Source organism: Physeter macrocephalus, chromosome 21 (genome assembly GCF_002837175.3).
Source record: "Physeter macrocephalus isolate SW-GA chromosome 21, ASM283717v5, whole genome shotgun sequence".
Classification (NCBI taxonomy): domain Eukaryota; kingdom Metazoa; phylum Chordata; class Mammalia; order Artiodactyla; family Physeteridae; genus Physeter; species Physeter macrocephalus.
Window position 1 is genome coordinate 73,902,731 of NC_041234.1, and position 21,249 is coordinate 73,923,979.

Sequence of the window (21,249 nt, forward strand, 5' to 3'; positions counted from 1 at the left end):
TCTTTCCCCCTTCCTCCTCCTCCCCCTCCTCCAATTAAGTAAACCCGTTATGTTTCTCTTATCCAAAATGGCTCCTGGAGTAGACATTAGAATGGTTTTCTCTGAAGTCAGTGTTTACATAGCTAACCAACAGTCCTGCTGCTAATAGCTGCTTCTCCTGTGGTAGGATTTTCAATGTGGTGTGTTTTCAGCATCTGTGCACACCCCTTACTTCTAGGTTTTTCAAAAGACTGCAGATTTCTAGCGATGGTCTTGAGTTTCATCCCAATGGCTACAGATCGACCTGATTCTTCAGTTTCCTCAGTTATTTTGCTGTCCATCGAACAGGGTTTTGCTTTGCTAGTTTTGAATCTCTGTTCCTTAGTTAACACTTCAAGAATCATCAGCCAACTGCTACTAATTTCAGTACATTCTTCCCAAATGTCATAAATAAGTTCCTTATTGGCTCAGCAGCACCAGTACCTAATACTCTTTGGATGCTTCTCAAGTCTAGCACTGTGGACAAAGAAAGATAAACTCTACTCTTGGTTGCATCAGCAGTACATCAGAGTATGCATCACCCTTAGATCCTTGTTCCTTTGATCCTTGACAACGACAGAATAGGCTTCCAAGCAGTCTTCCCTTAGCTCATTCAGATAATCCACTGTGTCACACTTTGATTTATTCACCTGAGATTGGTAGGTTTGCAGAAGTGTGCTCAATACTACCTCTAGGTATTTGTTAAACTCTCCACTAATAACAAAGGCAATATCACTAAACACTTACAGAATCTGTGGCTTCACAGACCTACGGACATTCTCATTTCCCAAGTTCTCTGTCAACAAACGGTAAGATACTGGATTACAAGGTGTGACATAAGTCTTCCACGTATCTTACAGTCTCCAATAAAACCTTGCACTCAGTATAAGTTTTCAATAAAATGCCCCTACTCAGGAGAACTTAGAGGCCTCTATATACTTTAGGAATTTAACAACCAACATTTCCTCTGATGTGCTAACTGCTATCGGATCACCCTCTTGCATCCCCCATATCCAACTGTGCTTTGGAAAATCCTTAACAGGGAGACCATCATCTCATCTTGATGCTGCAGTTTTCAGAGAACATTTTGAAGAGTTATGTGGAGTAAAGACTGAAGGTCATTGAATTGGATCTTATCAGAAGTGCTTTTATATGTGACTGTATCTCTATTGATACACTTTTTGCAGTTAGAGTTGCCAGCGTCAATTTTTGAAGTGAAGAGTAATAGTACTTGGTACTATTTTTCACAATTTTCATCAAAGCTTCATATGAAGCACTTCTCAGGTTATTCTGGTGGTCATCAGGACTGTCTGTGATCACTAGGAGATTCTGAAATATGAGGATAAGCAGTAAGTAGCTGTTTCTTCCTGATCATCACTTACAAACTCTCATAAACAGCTTCAGCTAGATTGGAAAAAACTCAGCACACATTTGATGCCATTCTGGGTTCAGTACTCAGGCTTTCTCTCAGACATTGTAACAAGGGAACCGAGCAAACATCACTTATGGCAGCTTCATGGAGCAACTTGCAAATTTTTCCCCCAGTCTGTATATTTATATACCAAACAATTTACACAGGGGTCTTCAATTAATTATATTAAGCTAGGCATTGCCTGTATAACTAGAATTTTGAGCTTATTGGATTTCTCTTCTTCTAAGATACAGGCAAAAGTCATCACAAGTGTGTCAGGGTTCCAAGAACTAATCAGGGTTCTTGATCTGTTCTTTACAAGAGGGAAGGACAGGTGGGACAATGTCAGCTTCACATCAGGTGGCCAGGAGAATCATCATTTTCATCATCTTTTGTTAGTGTCTGTGTGAGAATTGGAACCTCAATTGTAGTGTTTCCTTGGCATAGATCTTGCTGTGTGCTCTGGGGCCTTCTTTGTTCTGCTGTCTCTTTAGCTTCAATGGCCAGATCTATTTTGTCATCACAGACATTGGACCAGAACTTTATTCCTTACAGTATCATTTCATCAAAGTCACTGTGTTACTTCAACTGTGATCACAAAAAGAGCAGGGCTCATATGTGTCTCCACGTATTGATAATACAGAGGCATTTTCTTCACCAGATTCTGTAATGTAGTCACTAATACCTTATTATCTTGATAACTGGCTGCTTCATAGACTATCTGGAAAAGAAATTGTCTTTCAGATTCTTTGTCAAAGCTTGCTTTGATGAACTCCAATACTCCAGGAGTGCCTTAGTAGCCACTAACTTCACATTACTATTAGGATCTTCTTTCCTCTTTCCCAGCATTATGGCAGTCAGAATCTCATTGGATGGAACTTGTAGCTGCTCTGTTTGAATATTTTGGCAGATGTAACAAAGTGCATCCAATGTCCACTCTTTTATGTGCTCTGTGCTGTTGGAGTTTGTGACATTGTTTACCAGCTGAAGAAGGAATCCTGACCACTGGTTTCCTGGGTTCTCTATACAAACAATTTCAGCCATCTTTGTGAGGAAGAACTAAGCTAGTAGGTTTCTGTGCCTAAAGTCTGCAAAATAGTTCTTGGCTTCTCGGTCAAACATTAACATCAATGGGAAGCCATTCTGCTGCTGTTGTGCCTTGATGTTTGGATCCTCAGAACACAAAGAGTTCTTGATCAGTAGGCCAGCTGCAACCCTGCCAATCTGGCTATTTCCTGAATTTTCTGGTGCTCTGGACAGTTCCAGAAGGACCTTTGGCAAGTTTCACCACCGCACACTCCAGGAACTTCTACATAGTTTCTAGTTCAAGCAGAGGTAGAGACACAGTTATCTCAATGCTGCAATCAGCTCCAAAGTAAAGGTGATAGCAGTTGCTTCTCTTCAGGCGATGCTTGCTTCTCAGGTGACAACTCTGACTGGAGATAGGGGTTGGGAGTTGAGTGGCACTGGAGGGTTTGAAGGGGGTCAGAGTCACCACAAGTTCGTTCATCTGTTCCTTCTTTATAATGCTCCATCATCTTTTCCTTCCCACTCCCTCCCTCCCACTTTCCTTCTTTGCTATTAGCAATGGCAGCTGCTCCTCTGGTGGAGGTGGTGGAGAAAACGTAGAGGCAGTTCAGAGCATGACTAGAGCTTGGTTGGCGAGGAGAGAAAGGAGAAAAGGAGGCAGGGAGTGAACAGAAGCCAAAAGGGAGGGAAAACTTTGCTACACTTTAGATTAAAGAAACTGGAAGCTAAATCATAAACACCTAAGGTCATTAAAATAACTTATACTATTTGTGGGAGAGTGTGCATGTATATCAGTAATCTGTTCATTGTCTTGGCCAAGTGCTCAAATAGGTAATGATATCTTATAGCACCAATGATTTCCTTAAAAGAAGTTACATTATAAAAGAACTTACAACCTGCCATTCACCAGAAGTTTCTTCATCCCAGCCATTGTGAAAGAATTAAACTTTCATTATTGATTAAGTGCTTTGGGATTCAGACTAGTGACAGGAACTTTAAAAAACTGCTGTTTATAAGGTACTAAAGGACCATACATTAGACTTTTCAGCCAAAATTGCACAAATGTACAACCCCACCATCAGCAGTGTCATCTGCAATATATGGAAATAAAAGGGCTGACTGATTCTTTGACAAATCTTAGACTCATCCAGTATAGCCCTGCAAGACAGGAGTGGTAACTATATGCATCAGAATGTCATGTTAACATGCACTTCAAATAGAGTTCAAGGTTACAAGGGCAGAAGAACTCTAGGAGCAAGAATAAAACAATTTTAGTCTGCTTTCAAACTGTCAAAATTAAGTGGCTAGTCATTCCTGTATATCAGTTTGGTACAGTTATATGGGAATGGAAATAATCTGGTGGGTAGGGATAGATGCAATTATAGCTCAAGGGTTTTATCCTGGAAGGGGCAGATGCCTGATATAGCCAAGAGATAAAAGTCAGGAAGCATGTTTCAAAGATACCTCCTGGAGGAAACCTTTGGAAGATTGGGAAAGACTAGACAGGAAAGGGGTTTGGAGCAATAGAGCTAGGAATCTGTTCTACCCTAGGCACAGGCAAACACATACACACCTGGATTTCTATTTTGTTGAGTTTAGACAAAAATTTCTTAGAAGGCTTGTGCTGAGAAGGAGAGAGGAACAAAAACTTTCTGCAAAAATTGTCCAATTTGTAGTTGCAGCTAATGGTGGCAGAGAAGTTAATTTTACTTATCATCATAGACATGCAAACTACGCTTCCTAGCCTTGGCAAGAAAGTTTGTGGAGGTGATGAGTGCTTTCCACAAGGTAGTCTTTCATTAAATATTAGTGGATTTGATTTGTGCCATCTGCCCCATATTTTCACAGAGGGCACAGATGTCTATCTCTGGAAAGTCACAATCTAAACATGAAGTATGCAGTCTGGAAGCATTAGTTACTACATTGCTGTGATTCTCAATACAATATATTCTTTATAGTAAGTATTTCCTAAAACCTACTTTAACATTCTTCTTTTTTTTTTTTGCTGTTTGCTGTGTTTTTATTCACCATTATTCATAAACTTGGAAGCATATACTACACATCTTGACACCAAGAAACACATGTATTTTACTCTGGAGAACAATGTATAGGGAGTCATTTTCCCACAATGCATGGATACTCTTTTTTGTCTGATAAAATCCGAAGGACACCAGGATGTGTTTGGGTACATCGTCATTAGGTTGGGCTAAGAATTAAGCAGAACATAATCTGTTATATTTAACAGTGTTTGTGAAGAATTTGGAATTACAAAATTGTTACAGTAGGGGTGATTGGCAAACTATGAAAATGCTGATGTTTAATCGCCTATTCACGTAAAATTCTTAAATGAAATTTGTACATACTATAACCCACTGATACACACTACTAAAGAAAAAAATAACAATATAATGTCCTAGCAGTAATATGAAGGGTAAATGAAAGGAAAGTAATTTATAATAAAATAATATGTATTTCTATATGCAAATGCACAGGCAAAACCTATCCAGAAGACATACTACAATAGTCAGATGCTGGTAACTGTAGGTAAAATCATTATGATATGACAGCTACCAATGTTGACTTTGTGTTTACCCAATGCTCAAGTACTCAAATATTTGTCAGTGACATTTTTGACATGATATTCCCAAATGATGATAAATGCTTATTAAGTCTCAAATAAAACAAAGAATAACATTTCCTCAAATTATAGTGTATAAAAAGATTTTTCAACTACCTGAATGTGTATTAGGACATTTGAAAGTCATCCAGGAAATATTTGTTGAGAACTCACTGTGTGCCAGGCACTATCCTAGGTACTTGGAATGCAATGGTGCAGGCAAACATCTGTGGTCTCATGGAGCTTACAGACTAGTTGGGGGTGGGGTGGGAAGGAGATAGACAATAAACATGGTAAAAAAACTAAATAGTATGTTATAAGTTAGTAAGTTCCTTGGGGAAAAAAATGAAGCAGGGTAACTGCATTGGAATTGCCAGGGAGTGGTAGGTGGTTGGAACTTGAAATAGAAGTGGTTGTGGTAGGCTTCATTGAGAAGGCGATATCTGCACGAAATCTGGAAGAAGCTTAGGGAGTTAACCATGCAGATGTCTGGTGTAAAGCATTCCAGGTAGAGGGAACAGCCAGTGCAAAGGCTCTAATGAGGGTACATGCCCGGTATTTTCAAGGCACAGCAATGAGGCCAATGTAGTTAAAGCCAAATGTGTGAAGAGGGAAGTAGCAGGACATGAGGTCCAGAGAATTAATGGGAAGAAGGCATATCATGTGGGGCTTTGTAGGCCACTTTAAGAACTTCAGATTTTGAGTAAGGTTGGAAGCCATTGCAGGGTTTTGAGCAGAAGAATGGTATCTGAGTTAGTTTCTATGTTGTGAATAGTCTGGGGGGAGGGGTGGGAGGGAAGAGAGGAAAGAGTGGAATCAAGGAGTCCAGTTAGATATTGTAGTAATCCAGGAAAGAAATGATTGTGGATAGACCAGGGTTTTAGCTCTAGAGATGGTGAGAAGAGGTTGGATTTTGGATAAGTTTAAAAGAGCCAACTGGATTTCTTGATGAACTGGATATGATATGGATTATGAGATAAGTAAAGGGATGAAGAGTAATTTCCAACTTTTTAGCCTGAACTTCTGGATGGTAAAATTTGCCATTTACTGAGGAGAGAAAGACTGCAGCTTTTGTAGGGTGGGAGAAGAAGGATATTGATTTCAGTTTTGAAGATGTTGAGTTTGAAATGTCTATTAGACATCTATGCTGATATGTTGATAGGCAACTGGAAATACAGGTATGGTATTCAGAAAAGAGGTCTGAGCTAAAGTTAAAAACTTGAGAGTCTTAGCTATATAGATGGCACTTAAAACCATGTTACTGCATGAGCTCACCATCAATAGGGATAGAAAGGAGACCTGCACATTTGGTACAATACCTGGTTTCCGCAGAAGGTATCTTCCACTCCATAAACAGGAGTCAAGGGGAAGCCACACAAACCCTCAAAAATAATTATTTTCCTCCTCCAAAAGGAATTAATAGTTGGCTTTGTGCACTAGAACTAAGGTCACACTTTTTCAGGATTTCTAGCCCATCCTCAGAGTTCAACAGGGGGCCTGAGCAATAGGAATAACTTTCAGTTTCTCCAGGTGTTCTCAACACCATCAATGGCTGGAGAGTGAAATCTCATACTGGGACTAAGATAATGCTTCCTCTAGACATTCTACTCTCCATAATCAGGAATCAAGCTGGGTTCTGGAAGTAACACCTGGCTTTCTCAGTAATACTCAGTTCCATAGGCATTGCCATTTACTAGTTCTTGTCATTACTAATAACTTCATCTCTTCTGTAATCTCAGTATCATTATAATCACTCACATAGTCCCACAACTCTCATGTCAAGGAACAATTTTTTCAGTGCGGGATTATGTCACATATCGCAGGGTGTCTAGCATTCCTGATTTCTGTTGACTAAATGTCAGTAGGGCCCCTCCAAACATTATGACAACAAAAATGTCCCTACATATTTCTAGATGCCCCATGGGAAAGCCAAGCTCTCTTTGTTGAGAATCACTTTTCTATTTTAGGCAAAATATCATAGTTGCTAATGTGCTGAGTGAAACAGCATTCTTTTACCCAGAGCACCATTAAAATTTCCAGAACTTTCCCTCCTGGCTAGCAAGATCTATAAAGATATCCCCATTTTTACATTTTAATTGTGTCAGTTCTCTCAAATAACCATTGGGTTGGCCAAAAATTCATTCAGCTTTAAGTAAAAATAAAGACATTTTTCATTTTCATGAAGAACTTTGCTGAACAAGATATTCACTAACCGAACGAACTTTTTTTTTTTTTTTTGCGGTACGCAGGCCCCTCACTGTTGTGGCCTCTCCCGTTGCGGAGCACAGGCTCCGGACGTGCAGGCTCAGTGGCCATGGTTCACGGGCCTAGCCGCTCCGTGGCATGTGGGATCTTCCCGGACCGGGGCACGAACCCGTGTCCCCTGCATCGGCAGGCAGACTCTCAACCACTGTGCCACCAGGGAAGCCCCCAACGAACTTTTTGGCCAACCCAATATAAAATAATTGCTAGTTATTTTCAGACTTAGCTTTTCCAAAGTCGGAATACCATTTCCTGGAGTACCTCTTAGATAATGATGCTGGAATAATGAAGTTGCTAGGTAATATACTTGAGCTCTTTAGAATATAAGACATTACCTAACTCCTATTAATTATTTTTCTGAGACAAAACTGGGAAATACACTGCATGTAAATAAGAAGGAAGATGTGGAGATGGTGATTTTATTAAGTTCTTAAAAAAAACCCAAACATTGGTTTTCCTATCTAAAGAATAGCTTTACTGCAGAAACACTTTCCAGTCTCATTTAGAAGCAAACTATGGTCATCATCCACATTGGTAGTTTAAGAGACTACAGAGGCTCTGGGGCATTTGCCAAAAGTTGCTGAGTAGTTTTGACCAGATTCAGGCAAGCATTTTGCAAAATGCACAGCTCTTCAACTAATTTTGAGTGCTCACAGAAACAGAATTTACATCATCTTTAAACCCAAAGTGTCATCATCATCAGCATCTTATTATTTCTTGAGTGCCCATGGGGTGCCTAGTACAGGGCTAAATTTTAAAGAAGTATTTTCAGTCTTTATGGATATAATCACACAGCTGAGACATTCACCTGTAAATTAAAAAAATCATCCCTCTGTGCTATCATGAAAGGTAGCAGAATTGTGGCTTTATAGTAAGAAGTGTTAAATAGGTATGATGAAAGGACCCCGGACACAGATTTTCTGCTGCCAACTAAGAAACCTCCGTACAGGATATCTGCTTGAATGAACCCCTGGTCCTTGGAGTCAAAGAAAGATCTTTATGATCATTAAATTGGATTGACAGACACTGCCTTGAGACAATGGCAGGGGTTTCTGCTGAGTACCTGCAGATCACAATGTAGTGAGAAGTGGGTATTCTTATACAAGGTTGTCATTTCCAAAACTTGACACTGTATTTGCATAATAGACATGTGTAGTTAATTTTAAAAAATTGGAAGATGTAATCCAGTTGTGAAATAATTCCCCCATCCAACTCCAGAACATTATCTATGTTGTCTCTATGACTGCGTATTTCAAGAAAAGATTATTTCTGAGCAGCTTCAGAGTCATATGGTTATATAAGCGGCACCCCAACATGTTGGCTTCAATTGCAGTGCATTTTGAAAGGCCAAATGTAAAGTCTGACTGCTGGCAAGTCTTAATACTTCTGCCAGTAAATGCTGCTGAATCTTTCAAGCAGCAATGTGTTATTTTGATCTCTATCCACTGCCTCTCAATTCTTCTCTGTCCTCTGGAACTAAAAGATAATCACTTCTGGGAGCAATTAATCCACCTAGAGATTTTCTTAAATTTACTGTATTTGTTATGACAAGATATACAACTCAAAATAATAAGAATAAATGAAAACAGCCTGAATTTACATGTCAGATGAGCTGGAGTATAGATTGAATAGATGTAAAGAACACCATCATTTCTGACCTGAAGTGGACACCCTTTTTCTCAGTTGTTAATCTTCATTATGAGTTTGTCTGGATTCTGGGTAGCACAGCTACCTGAGCTGTCTTTTGAATACAGAGTTACTTCCTTTCCAAAGCATTTCATGCCATCCTTGAACTGTTTTCAGCCATTCCTTTCTTTTATGAAAGAGTTTCATTGTGTCGGTTTTTGCCTTCTTTGCCAGGACCTGCAAAAAACATGAGCACATGGTGGAATCTTCTTCAATAACAGCCAAACATGGTGCTAAAAACTGAATGTCTGCATCCACCCCAAATTCATATGTTGAAACCTAATTCCCAATATGATGTTATTAGGAGGTAGGGATTCTGAAAGTGATTAGTTCTTAGGGTGGAGCCCTCATGATTGGGATTAGTGCCCTTATAAAAAAAGACCTCCAGAGAGCTCCCTTATGCCTTCTACCATGTGAGAGTACAGTGAAAAGATGGCCGTCTATGAACCAGGAAGTAAGTCTTCACCAAACCCTAATCTGCTGGTGCCTTGATCTTGAAATTCCAGCCTCCAGAACTGTGAGAAATAAACTTCTGTTGTTTATAAGCCACCCAGTCTATGGTATTCTGTTACAGCAGCCTGACTGGGCTAAGACACATATGGATTCCAAGTTCCGTCTTCTGTGATGCAAACAATTCACTTTCTGTGTTAACTAATGTGTGTTTTCATATGGAAACCTTTCCCTTTTTCAAATGCAAAAACTAGCTGAAGAACTTATTTAGTTTACCTCATCCCAGAGGCCACAGTTACTTTATCCATGATGCAGAAAGCTACACAGAGAGTAAGCACTTGGGTGAATGTTGGGAGAGTGCTTGGTAGATGATCCACACTCTAGCAGTCTGAAGTATTGTTTGATTAAGAGTAGCATCTGCTTGGGTCACCTTAGTAATTAGTAGACACACTTGGAAACCCATGATCATTCTGTATCTGAAATAAAAATTTTTTAAAAAGGCTGACTCTTCTGACTCCTCCTGGAGGGAATTTGCTTCCCAAAACAGGACACTATTAGAACGTGGGATGCAGAGTGAAAGTGGGTTAAGGATGAGGGAGCTAGTAAGAATGAAAACAGCATGACTATTTTTTTTGCGGTACACGGGCCTCTCACTGTTGTGGCCTCTCCCATTGCGGAGCACAGGCTCCGGACGCGCAGGCCCAGCGGCCATGGCTCACGGGCCTAGCAGCTCCACAGCATGTGGGATTTTCCCGGACCGGGGCACGAACCCGTGTCCCCTGCATCAGCAGGTGGACCCTCAACCACTGCGCCACCAGGGAAGCCCCCAGCATGACATTCTTGGATGAAATGTGTGATAAAGGCAGGTATTCCAGTTGAGCCAACAGTGTCAGATAAATCAAGCAAAATGAAACCTGGCAACATTACAAATATCTTTTCAACGTTTCAGTGTGGAAAGAGACGTCTCTAAGTACATTTATACTATTCCTTCATAGTTACGCATGTGGCAGATTTGCTGATGTTACCTTTATTCTTTTTTACTTAATTTTTTTTATTGTGGTAAGAACACTTAACATGAGATCTACCTTCTTAACAAAATTTTTAACTGCACAATACAGCACTGTTAGCTATAGGTACTATGTTGTACAACTGAGATCCTCTGATCTCTAGAATTTATTCATCTTGCACAACTGAAACTTTATACCTGTAGATTAGCAACTCCTTATTTTCCCCTCCCCCTCAGTCCCTGGTAACCATTCTTCCTACTCCAAGCTTCTATGAGTTCAGCTCTTTTAGATACTTCATATAAGTAAAATCACGCAGTATTTGTCCTTCTGTGACTGGTTTATTTTATTTGGCATTAACGTCCTCCAGGTTCATCCATGTTGTCACATGTGGCAGCATTTCCTTCTTTTTTAAGACTGAATTACTTTTCATTGTTTATATATACCACGTTTTCTTATCCATTCATCCATCAATGACATTTATGTTGCTTCCATATCTTGGTTATTGTGAATAATGTTGATGTTATCTTCAAAATATTATTAATAATTTTCCAGGATACCAATTGGGAATAGGACCTTATTGTAAAAGCAGACATTTTAACACTTGGTGGCTTCCCACATTAACTGTTACATAGGTTTTCTTACTTGTTATGGTTCCTAAAATATTCAGCATGGAAGAAAATGATATATTTAGCCAACTGAGAAGTATAAGGCATGATCCGTCCATCCATCCATCCAGCCAACCATCCAGCCAGGCCACCATTAAACAAATATGCATTAATTATCTGCTATATGTTAAACACCATCAAAAGTACAAAGGTGAATCAATCATCGATCCCATACTGAAGAAAATGACAAATAGAGACAGCAAGATATGGAGATTAATAGGAAATAATATGACCACTAGTTAAGTTATACTAATTTGGAACCCACATCTGTCTAGAAAGGAAGTGAGAGGGCTTGTAACATGAAAAGTATAACAGGATAGTAAGTTAGAAAAAAAATTACAAACCAAGGGAAAAAGAGGATGTATGTATGCTAATCATAAAGATAAATAGAATTTCTGTAGTTGAACTGCCACGGTGGCTCTGCATTTCCTGGAAGCCAGAACAAAATAAGTTACAAAGTTATGAATAGTAGGACCCATATCAAATCCATATTAGCTCCTCAAGAGAGACTGGTGCAATGAGAAATGAATACTGTTAGGGCAAATGCAGAATCTCTCTCTCTCTTTCTTTTAAACAAAAGCTGAAAAAGTAATATACAAGGGTAGCATTGTGAAGTGAATTCTAAGGGAGACCAAGTTACAGTGGTTGAGAGTTTTCTGTGGTCTCAATAATAGAAGTATCAAACTTAGAACAATGATTACAAGATACTGGTCTCTGGACTGCTGATTATTTGTGTTTCTGTTTTAACTGGTACATGGCAAAAGAAAAAAAATAAGTAAAATATATTAAGTTTTTAACAAAGTTTAATTTTTTAAATTTAATGATCTTAGAACCAAGCAGTACCCTGTGTGGCCTTCCCAGTGACAGACCCTTATGTCCCCTGACTCTTGTTTGCAGAAAAGATTTAGCCTCCTATGCTTTCCCTGAGTTTCAAAGAACAAATTTAATCAGAGAAATGAGGAAAGTAAAGCAATCAAGCAAGACAAAATAATAATGGTTTAGCCATAAAACAAAGTCAAGGACCTTTAGTTCATTGTCAAGGGCTATGGATAATACCCTGAGCCATATCATTGAGTTGTTTTGCGGATACTAAAACTCCTACAAGGTGGAAGAAGTTAACTGCATGTTGACTACCAGTATGTAGACCCTAGACCAGTTGGAGCTGGAAAACTGATAATTGAGATTCCTGAAATCCCACCCTGTTACCTCACCATCAACCAATCAGAGAATTATGCATGAGCTTGTCATGTACCCCACGACTCTCTCCCTCACACTGTCTTTAAAAATCCTTTATTGAAAGCCATTGGAGAATTTGGGTCTTTTGAGCATTAGCTTCCTGGTCTCCTTGCTTGGCACCCAGCAATAAACTTTGTACTTTCCTGCACTATAACCCCTTGTCAATAGATTGGCTTTGCTGTGTGTCAGGCAAACAAATACAAGTTTGGTTTGGTAACAGTCTTTTATTCTGAGATAATTTCCTCCTGTATAATGTGTTGCTGAATAACCAATTTTTTTTAAAGTAGAAGAGGTAAAATGAAAAAGATAACTTGAGTATATGCCCTGCCTCATTGATTTTCATTGACTTCCTTTAGTCAATGAACCATGAATGAAATGATTATGTGCCACATCTGAGCTGAAGCTTTAAGAGACTGAAATAGGGGCTGTTCTTAATGAAAAGGCACAAGTTGCAGAGCCAGAGCTGACCCACAGTCACTGCCTGGGAATATGAGGGAGAAAAAAACTATTGGTATTGGTTGTTGTTAAAAAAAATATTGGTATAAACTCACACAAGCTGACTGATATAGCTTCATATATATCTTTAGTTACTGTAAATATACTATATCTTCAGTTACTATGAATGTTCCAGTTCCTGTCTCATATCATCAGTTACTGTAAATATACCTTTTCCTGATTGTTCATTCAAATTTTTACTCTTGCCTGTGCTTCCTTCTCACACTTAGTTCCTTTTAGACTATGGCTTCTAAACTGTTATTTGCTTAACTTAAATTATCTTAAGTGTGGGAAACCTTCAAGATGGTGGGGGAGTAAGACGTGGAGATCACCTTCCTCCCCACAAATACATCAGAAATACATCTACATGTGAAACAACTCCTACAGAACACCTACTAAACGCTGGCAGAAGACCTCAGACTTCCCCAAAGACAAGAAACTCCCCACGTACCTGCATAGGGCAAAAGAAAAAAGAAAAAAACACAGACAAAAGAATCGGGATGGGACCTGCACCTCGGGGAGGGAACTGTGAAGGAGGAGAAGTTTCCACACACTAGGAAGCCCCTTCACTGGCGGAGCCGGGGGGTTGCGGCGGGTAAGCTTCGGAGCCATGGAGGACAGCGCAGCAACAGGGGTGCACAGGGCAAAGCGGAGAGATTCCCGCACAGAGGAACACTGCCAATGATCACTCACCAGCCTGAGAGGCTTGTCTGCTCACCCACTGCGTGGGTGGGGGCTGGGAGCTGAGGCTCTGGCTTCGGAGGTCGGATCCCAGGGAGAGGACTGGGGTTGGCTGCGTGAACACAGCCTGAAGGGGGCTAGTGCATCACAGCTAGGGGGGAGGGAGTCTGGGCAAAAGTCTGGAACTGCCTAAGAAGCAAGAGACCATTGTTTTGGGGTGTGCAAGGAGAGGGGATTCAGAGCACAGTCTAAACGAGCTCCAGAGATGGGCGTGAGCCAGGCTATCAGTGTGACACCAGAGATGGGCATGAAACACTAAGGCTACTGCTGCAGTCACCAAGAATACTGTGTGCAAGCACAGGTCACTAACCAAACCTCCCCTCCCAGGAGCCTGTACAGCCTGCCACTGCCAGGGTCCCATGATCCAGGAACAACTTCCCCGGGAGAACACACGGTGTGCCTCAGGCTGTTGCAAGGTCACACTGGCCTCTGCCACTGCAGGCATGCCCAGCATTCTGTACCCCTCCCTCCCCCTGGCCTGAATGAGCCAGAGCCCCCTAATCAGCTGCTACTTTAACTACGTCCTGTCTGGGTGGGAACAGATGCCCTCAGGCAACCCACACGCAGAGGCGGGGCCTATCCAAACCTGAACCCCAGTAGCTCTGTGAACAAAGAAGAGAAAGGGAAATTTCTCCCAGCAGCCTCAAGAGCAGCAGATTAAATCTTCACAATCAACTTGATGTACCTGCATCTGTGGAATACCTGAATAGAAAATGAATCATTCCAAAATTGAGGCGGTGGACTTTGGAAGCAACTGTAGACTCGGGGTTTGCTCTATGTGACTGACTGGTTTCTGGTTTTATGTTTATCTTAGTTTAGTATTTAGAGTTTATTATCATTGGTAGATTTGTTTATTGATGTGGTTACTCTCTTTTCTTTAATATAAAGATATATATATTTTTTTCCTTTTTCTCTTTTTGTGAGTGTGTATGTGTATGCTTCCTTGAGTGATTTTGTCTGTATAGCTTTGCTTTTACCATTTGTCATAGGGTTCTGTCTGTCCAATTTTGTTTTTTTAGTATAATTTTTAGTGCCTGTTATCATTGGTGGATTTGCTTTTTGGTTTGGTTGCTCTCTTCATTCTCTCTTTCTTTATTCCTTATTTTTATTACTTTAAAATTTTTTTATTTTTAATATTTTTTTATTTTTTATTTTAATAACTATTTCTTTTTTCTTCTTTCTTTCTTTCTTTCTTTCTTTCTTTCTTTCTTTCTTTCTTTCTTTCTTTCTTTTTTCTTTCTTTTTTTCCTCCCTTTTCTTCTGAGCCATGTGGCTGACAGGGTCTTGATGCTCCGGCTGGGTTCAGGTCTGTGCCTCTGTGGTGGGAGAGCTGAGTTCAGGACACTGGTCCACCAGAGACCTCCTGGCTCCATGTAATATCAAATGGCGAAATCTCTCCCAGAGATCTCCATCTCAACGCTAAGACAAAGCTCCACTCAACGACCAGCAAGATATAGTGCTGGACACCCTATGCCAAACAACTAGCAAGACAGGAACACAACCCCACCCATTAGCAGAGACGCTTCCTAAAATCATATTAAGTTCACAGACACCCAAACTCACACCACCAGAGGCAGTCCTGTTGACCAGAAAGACAAGATCCTCTTTCATCCACCAGAACACAGGCACCAGTCCCTTCCACCAGGAAACCCACACAACCCACTAAACCAACCTTACCCACTGGAGACAGAAACCAAAAACAATGGGAACTATGAACCTGCAGCCTATGAAAAGGAGACCCCAAATGCAATATATTAAGCAAAATGAGAAGACAGAGAAACACAGAAGATGAGGAGCAAGGTAAAAACCCACCAGACCAAACAAATGAAGAGGAAATAGTCAGTCTACCTGAAAAAGAATTCAGAGTAATGATAGCAAAGATGATAAAAATTCTTGGAAATAGAATGGAGAAAATACAAGAAACATTTAACAAGGGCCTAGAAGAACTAAAGATCAAACAAACAGTGATGAACAACACAATAAATGAAATTTTAAACTCTCTAGAAGGAATCAGTAGCAGAATAACTGAGGCAGAAGAACGGATCAGTGACCTGAAGATAAAATAGTGGAAATAACTACTACAGAGCAGAATAAAGAAAAAAAAAAGAAAAGAATTGAGGACAGTCTCAGAGACCACTGGGACAACATTAAATGCAGCAACATACGAATTATATGGGTCCCAGAAGGAGAGGAGAAAAAGAAATGGAGTGAGACAATATTTCAAGAGATTATAGTTGAAAACTTCCCTAATATGGGAAAGGAAATAGTCAGACAAGTCCAGGAAGTGCAGAGAGTCCCATACAGGATAAATCCTAGGAGAAACATGCTAAGACACATATTAATCAATATAATGAAAATTAAATACAAAGAAAAAATATTAAAAGCCACAAGGGAAAAACAAGAAATAACATACAAGGGCATCCCCATAAGGTTAACAGCTGATCTTTCAGCAGAAACTCTGCAAGCCAGAAGGGAGTGGTAGGATATATTTAAAGTGAGGAAAGGGAAAAACCTACAATCAAGATTACTCTACCCAGCAAGGATCTCATTCAGATTTGACTGAGAAATTAAAACCTTTACAGACAAGCAAAAGGTAAGAGAATTCAGCACCACCAAACCAGCTTTACAACAAATGCTAAAGGAACTTCTCTAGGCAGGAAACACAACAGAAGAAAAAGACCTACAATAAAAAACCCAAAACAATTAAGGAAATGGTAATAGGAACATACATACTGATAACTACCTTAAATGTAAAAGGATTAAATGCTCCTACCAAAACACATAGACTGGCTGAATGGATACAAAAACAAGACCCATATATATGCTGTCTACAAGAGACCCACTTCAGACCGAGGGACACTTACAGACTGAAAGTGAGGGGATGGAAAACAATATTCCATGCAAATGGAAGTCAAAAGAAAGCTAGAATAGTAATTCTCATATCAGACAAAATAGACTTTAAAACAAAGACTATTACAAGAGACAAAGAAGGACACTACATAATGATCAAGGGATCGATCCAAGAAGATATAACAATTGTAAATATTTATGCAACCAACATTGGAGCACTTCAATACATAAGGCAAATGCTAACAGCCATAAAAGGGGAAATCGACAGTAACATAATCATAGTAGGGGAAAATAACACCCCACTTTCACTAATGGACGGATGTCCAAAATGAAAATAAATAAGGAAACACAAGCTTTAAATGATATATTAAACAACACGGACTGAATTGATATTTATAGGACGTTCCATCCAAAAACAACAGAATACACTTTCTTGTCAAGTGCTCATGGAACATTCTCCAGGATAGATCATATCTTGGGTCACAAATCAAGCCTTGGTAAATTTAAGAAAATTGAAATTTATCAAGTATCTTTTCCGACCACAATGCTGTGAGAATAGATATCAATTAAAGGAAAAATCCTTAAAAAATACAAACACATGTAGGCTAAACAATACACTACTTAATAAACAACAGGTCACTGAAGAAATCAAAGAGGAAATCAAAAAATACCTAGAAAGAAGTGACAATGAAAACACGACAACCCAAAACCTACGGGATGCAGCAAAAGCAGTTCTAAGAGGGAAGCTTACAGCAATACAATCCTACCACAGGAAACAAGAAAAATCTCAAATGAACAACCTAACCTTACACCTAAAGCAATTAGACAAAGAACAAAAAAAACTGCCCAAAGTTAGCAGAAGGAAAAAAATCATAAAGATCAGATCAGAAATAAATGAAAAACAAATGAAGGAAACTATACCAAAGATCAATAAAACCAAAAGCTGGTTCTTTGAGAAAATAAACAAAACTGATAAACCATTGGCCAGCCTCATCAAGAAAAAAAGGGAGAAGGCTCAAATCAATATAATTAGAAATGAAAAAGGAGAAGTAAAAACTGACACTGCAGAAATACAAATGATCATGAGAGATTACTACAAGCAACTATATGCCAATAAAATGGACAACCTGGAAGAAATGGACAAATTCTTTGAAAAGCACAACCTTCTGAGACTGAAGCAGGAAGAAATAGAAAATATAAACAGACCAATCCCAAGCACTGAACTTGAGACTGTGATTAAATATCTTCCAACAAACAAAAGCCCAGGACCAGATGGCTTCACAGGTGAATTCTAGCAGACATTTAGAGAAGAGTTAACACCTACCCTTCTCAAACTCTTCCAAAATATAGCAGAGGGAAGAACACTCCCAAACTCATTCTACGAGGCCACCATCACCCTGATACCAAAACCAGACGAAGAGTCACAAAGAAAGAAAACTACAAGCCAATATCACTGATGAACATAGATGCAAAATTCCTCAACAAGATACTAGCAAACAGAATCCAACAGCACATTAAAGTGATCATACATTATGACCAAGTGGGGTTTATCCCAGGAATGCAAGGATTCTTCAATATATTCAAATCAATCAATGTGATAAACCATATTAACAAATTGAAGGTGAAAAACCATATGATCATCTCAATTGATGCAAAAAACCTTTCAACAAAATTCAACACCTATTTATGATAACAACCCTCCAGAAAGTAGGCATAGAGGGAACTTATCTCAACATAATAAAGGGCATATATGACAAACTCACAGCTAACATCATTCTCAATGGTGAAAAACTGAAACCATTTCCTCTAAGATCAGGAATAAGACAAGGTTGTCCACCCTCACCACTATTATTCAACACAGTTTTGGAAATTTTAGCCACAGCAATCAGAGAAGAAGAAGAAATAAAAGGAATCCAAATCAGAAAAAAAGAAGTAAAGCTGTCACTGTTTGCAGATGACATGATACTATACATAGAGAATCCTAAAGATGCTACCAGAAAACTACTAGAGCTAATCAACGAATTTGGTAAAGTAGCAGGATACAATATTAATGCACAGATATCTCTTGCATTCCTCTACACTAATGATGAAGAATCTGAAAGAGAAATTAAGGAAACACTCCCATTTACCATTGCAACAAAAGAATAAAATACCAAGGAATAAACCTACATAAGGAGACAAAAGACCTGTGTACAGAAAAGTATAAGACACTGATGATAGAAATGAAAGATGATACAAACAGATGGAGAGATATACCATGTTTTTGGATCGGAAGATTCAAAATTTTAAAAATGGCTCTACTACCCAAAGCAATCTACAGATGCAATGCAATCCCTCTCAAACTACCAACGGCATTTTTCACAGAAGTAGAAGAAAAAATTTCACAATTTGTATGGAAGCACAAAAGACCCCGAATAGCCAAAGCAATCTTGAGAAACAAAATCGGGGCTGGAGGAATCAGGCTCCCAGTCTTCAAACTATAGCACAAAGCTACAGTAATCAAGACAGTATGGTATGGGCACAGAAAGAGAAATATAGATCAATGGAACAGAATAAAAAGCCCAAAGATAAACTCAAGCACATATGGTCACCTTATCTTTGATAAAGGAGGCAAGAATATACATGGAGAGAAGACAGCCTCTTTAATAAGTGGTGCTGGGAAAACTGGACAGCTACATGTAAAAGAATGAAATTAGAACATTTGCTAACACTATACACAACAATAAACTCAAAGTGGATTAAAGACCTAAGTGTAAGGCCAGACACTATAAAACTCTTAGAGGAAAATATAGGCAATACACTCTGTTACATAAATCACAGCAAGATCCTTTTTGACCCACCTCCTAGAGAAATGGAAATTAAAACAAAAATAAACAAATGGGACCTTATGAAACTTAAAAGCTTTTGCATAGCAAGGGAAACCATAAACAAGATGAAAAGACAACCCTCAGAATATGAGAAAATATTTGCAAATGAAGCAACTGACAAAGGATTAATCTCCAAAATTTACAAGCAGCTCATGCACCTCAATATCAAAAAAACAAACAACCCAAGCAAAAATGGGCAGGAGACCTAAATAGTCATTTCTCCAAAGAAGATATACAGATTGGCAACAAACCAATGAAAGGATACTCAACATCACTAATCATTCGAGAAATACAAATCAAAACTACACTGAGGTATCACCTCACACTGGTCAGAATGGCCATCATCAAAAAATCTATGAACAATGAATGCTGGAGAGTGTGTGGAGAAAAGGGAACCCTGTTGCACTGTTGGTGGGAAGTTAAACTGATACAGCCCCTATGGAGAACACTATGGAGGTGCCTTAAAATCTAAAAAGTGAACTACCATATGACCCAGCAGTCCCACTACTGGGCATATGCTCTGAGAAAGCCATAGTTCAAAAAGAGCCATGTACCACAATGTTCATTGCAGGTCTATTTACAATAACCAGGACATGGAAGCAACCTAAGTGTTCATTGACAGATGAATGGATAAAGAAGATGTGGTGCATATATACAATAGAATATTACTCAGCCAAAAAAGAAAAAAAATTGAGTTATTTTTAGTGAGGTGGATCGCCTAGAGTCCGTCATACAGAGTGAAGTAAGTCAGAAAGAGAAAAACAAATACTGCATGCTAACACATATATATGGAATTAAAAAAAAAAAAAGGTTCTGAAGAACTTAGGGGCAGGACAGGAATAAAAACACAGGTGTAGAGAATGGAATTGAAGACACAGGGAGGGGGAAGGGTAAGCTCGGACAAAGTGAGAGAGTGCCATGGACTTATATATACTACCAAATATAAAAGAGATAGCTAGTGGGAAGCAGCTGCATAGCACAGGGAGATCAGCTCGGTGCTTTGTGACCACCTAGAGGGGTGTGATAGGGACGGTGGGAGGGAGACGCAAGAGGGAGGAGATATGGGGATATATGTATATGTATAGCTGGTTCACTGTGTTATAAAGCAGAAACTAACACACCACTGTAATGCAGTTATACTCCAATAAAGATTTAAAAAAAATTTTTTTTCCCTAAGTTTGTAATACATATTACTGGTGGGACACAGGCACATAATAGGTGATTCATAATGAGAAAATTTATTTCTGTTCAATGCTCATTCACTTCTTCTGATTACATTAATGAGAAATTCTTAGTTTGGGATAAGTTTGTCATTAGTAACTCTCAAACAGTTGTTATTGTCCCTTTAAAAGAAACACAAACATGATCTTCAAGCTAAGAGTTTAAGACTAACAATGGTGTCCAGCTGGAATTTAATATTATTGTTTAATCCATATTGTGTTAATTGCCTGATCACTTCCGTTAACAAATAATAATGATCCATAAGTTACAGGAGAGCTCCTTTTTAAAATAAATATATTTATTTGAGTAAAAAATGAGGTGATTTAAATAAAATGCCAAGTGATGAAATGTTCTATTCTGTTCTATCTAAAGGCTTGCTTTCCTCTTCAGTACTGGGAACGTATCTGTCCAGATCCCAGCATCTCCTAGGTTTGTTCCCTTCTGTGTTTACTTCATGTCTGGCTCTTAGATTTGTACCCTTTACCTCCTGCCCCAGTACAAGTTCCTGGGGTTGATACTTTAAAATGTAAGTCCTGCTTCCAATTTTAAATATCACTGAAAAGACAAATCCATTGTGTCTTGTATCTACCTTCCTGTAGACTTCAATAGTTTCAAAGAATATATACTGCTCTAATTTAGTTGCTGATTCTACTACATACAGAGCAGATAAACACCACTCGAACCATTTTTACTG

General features: G+C 39.0%; 1 pseudogene; it reads right to left on the bottom strand.

Annotated features, from left to right (window-relative positions):
• Positions 1 to 489: 489 nt before the first annotated feature.
• The window catches only part of LOC102981428 (importin subunit beta-1-like), a 110,278-nt pseudogene continuing 89,518 nt past the window's right edge, over positions 490 to 21,249 (bottom strand).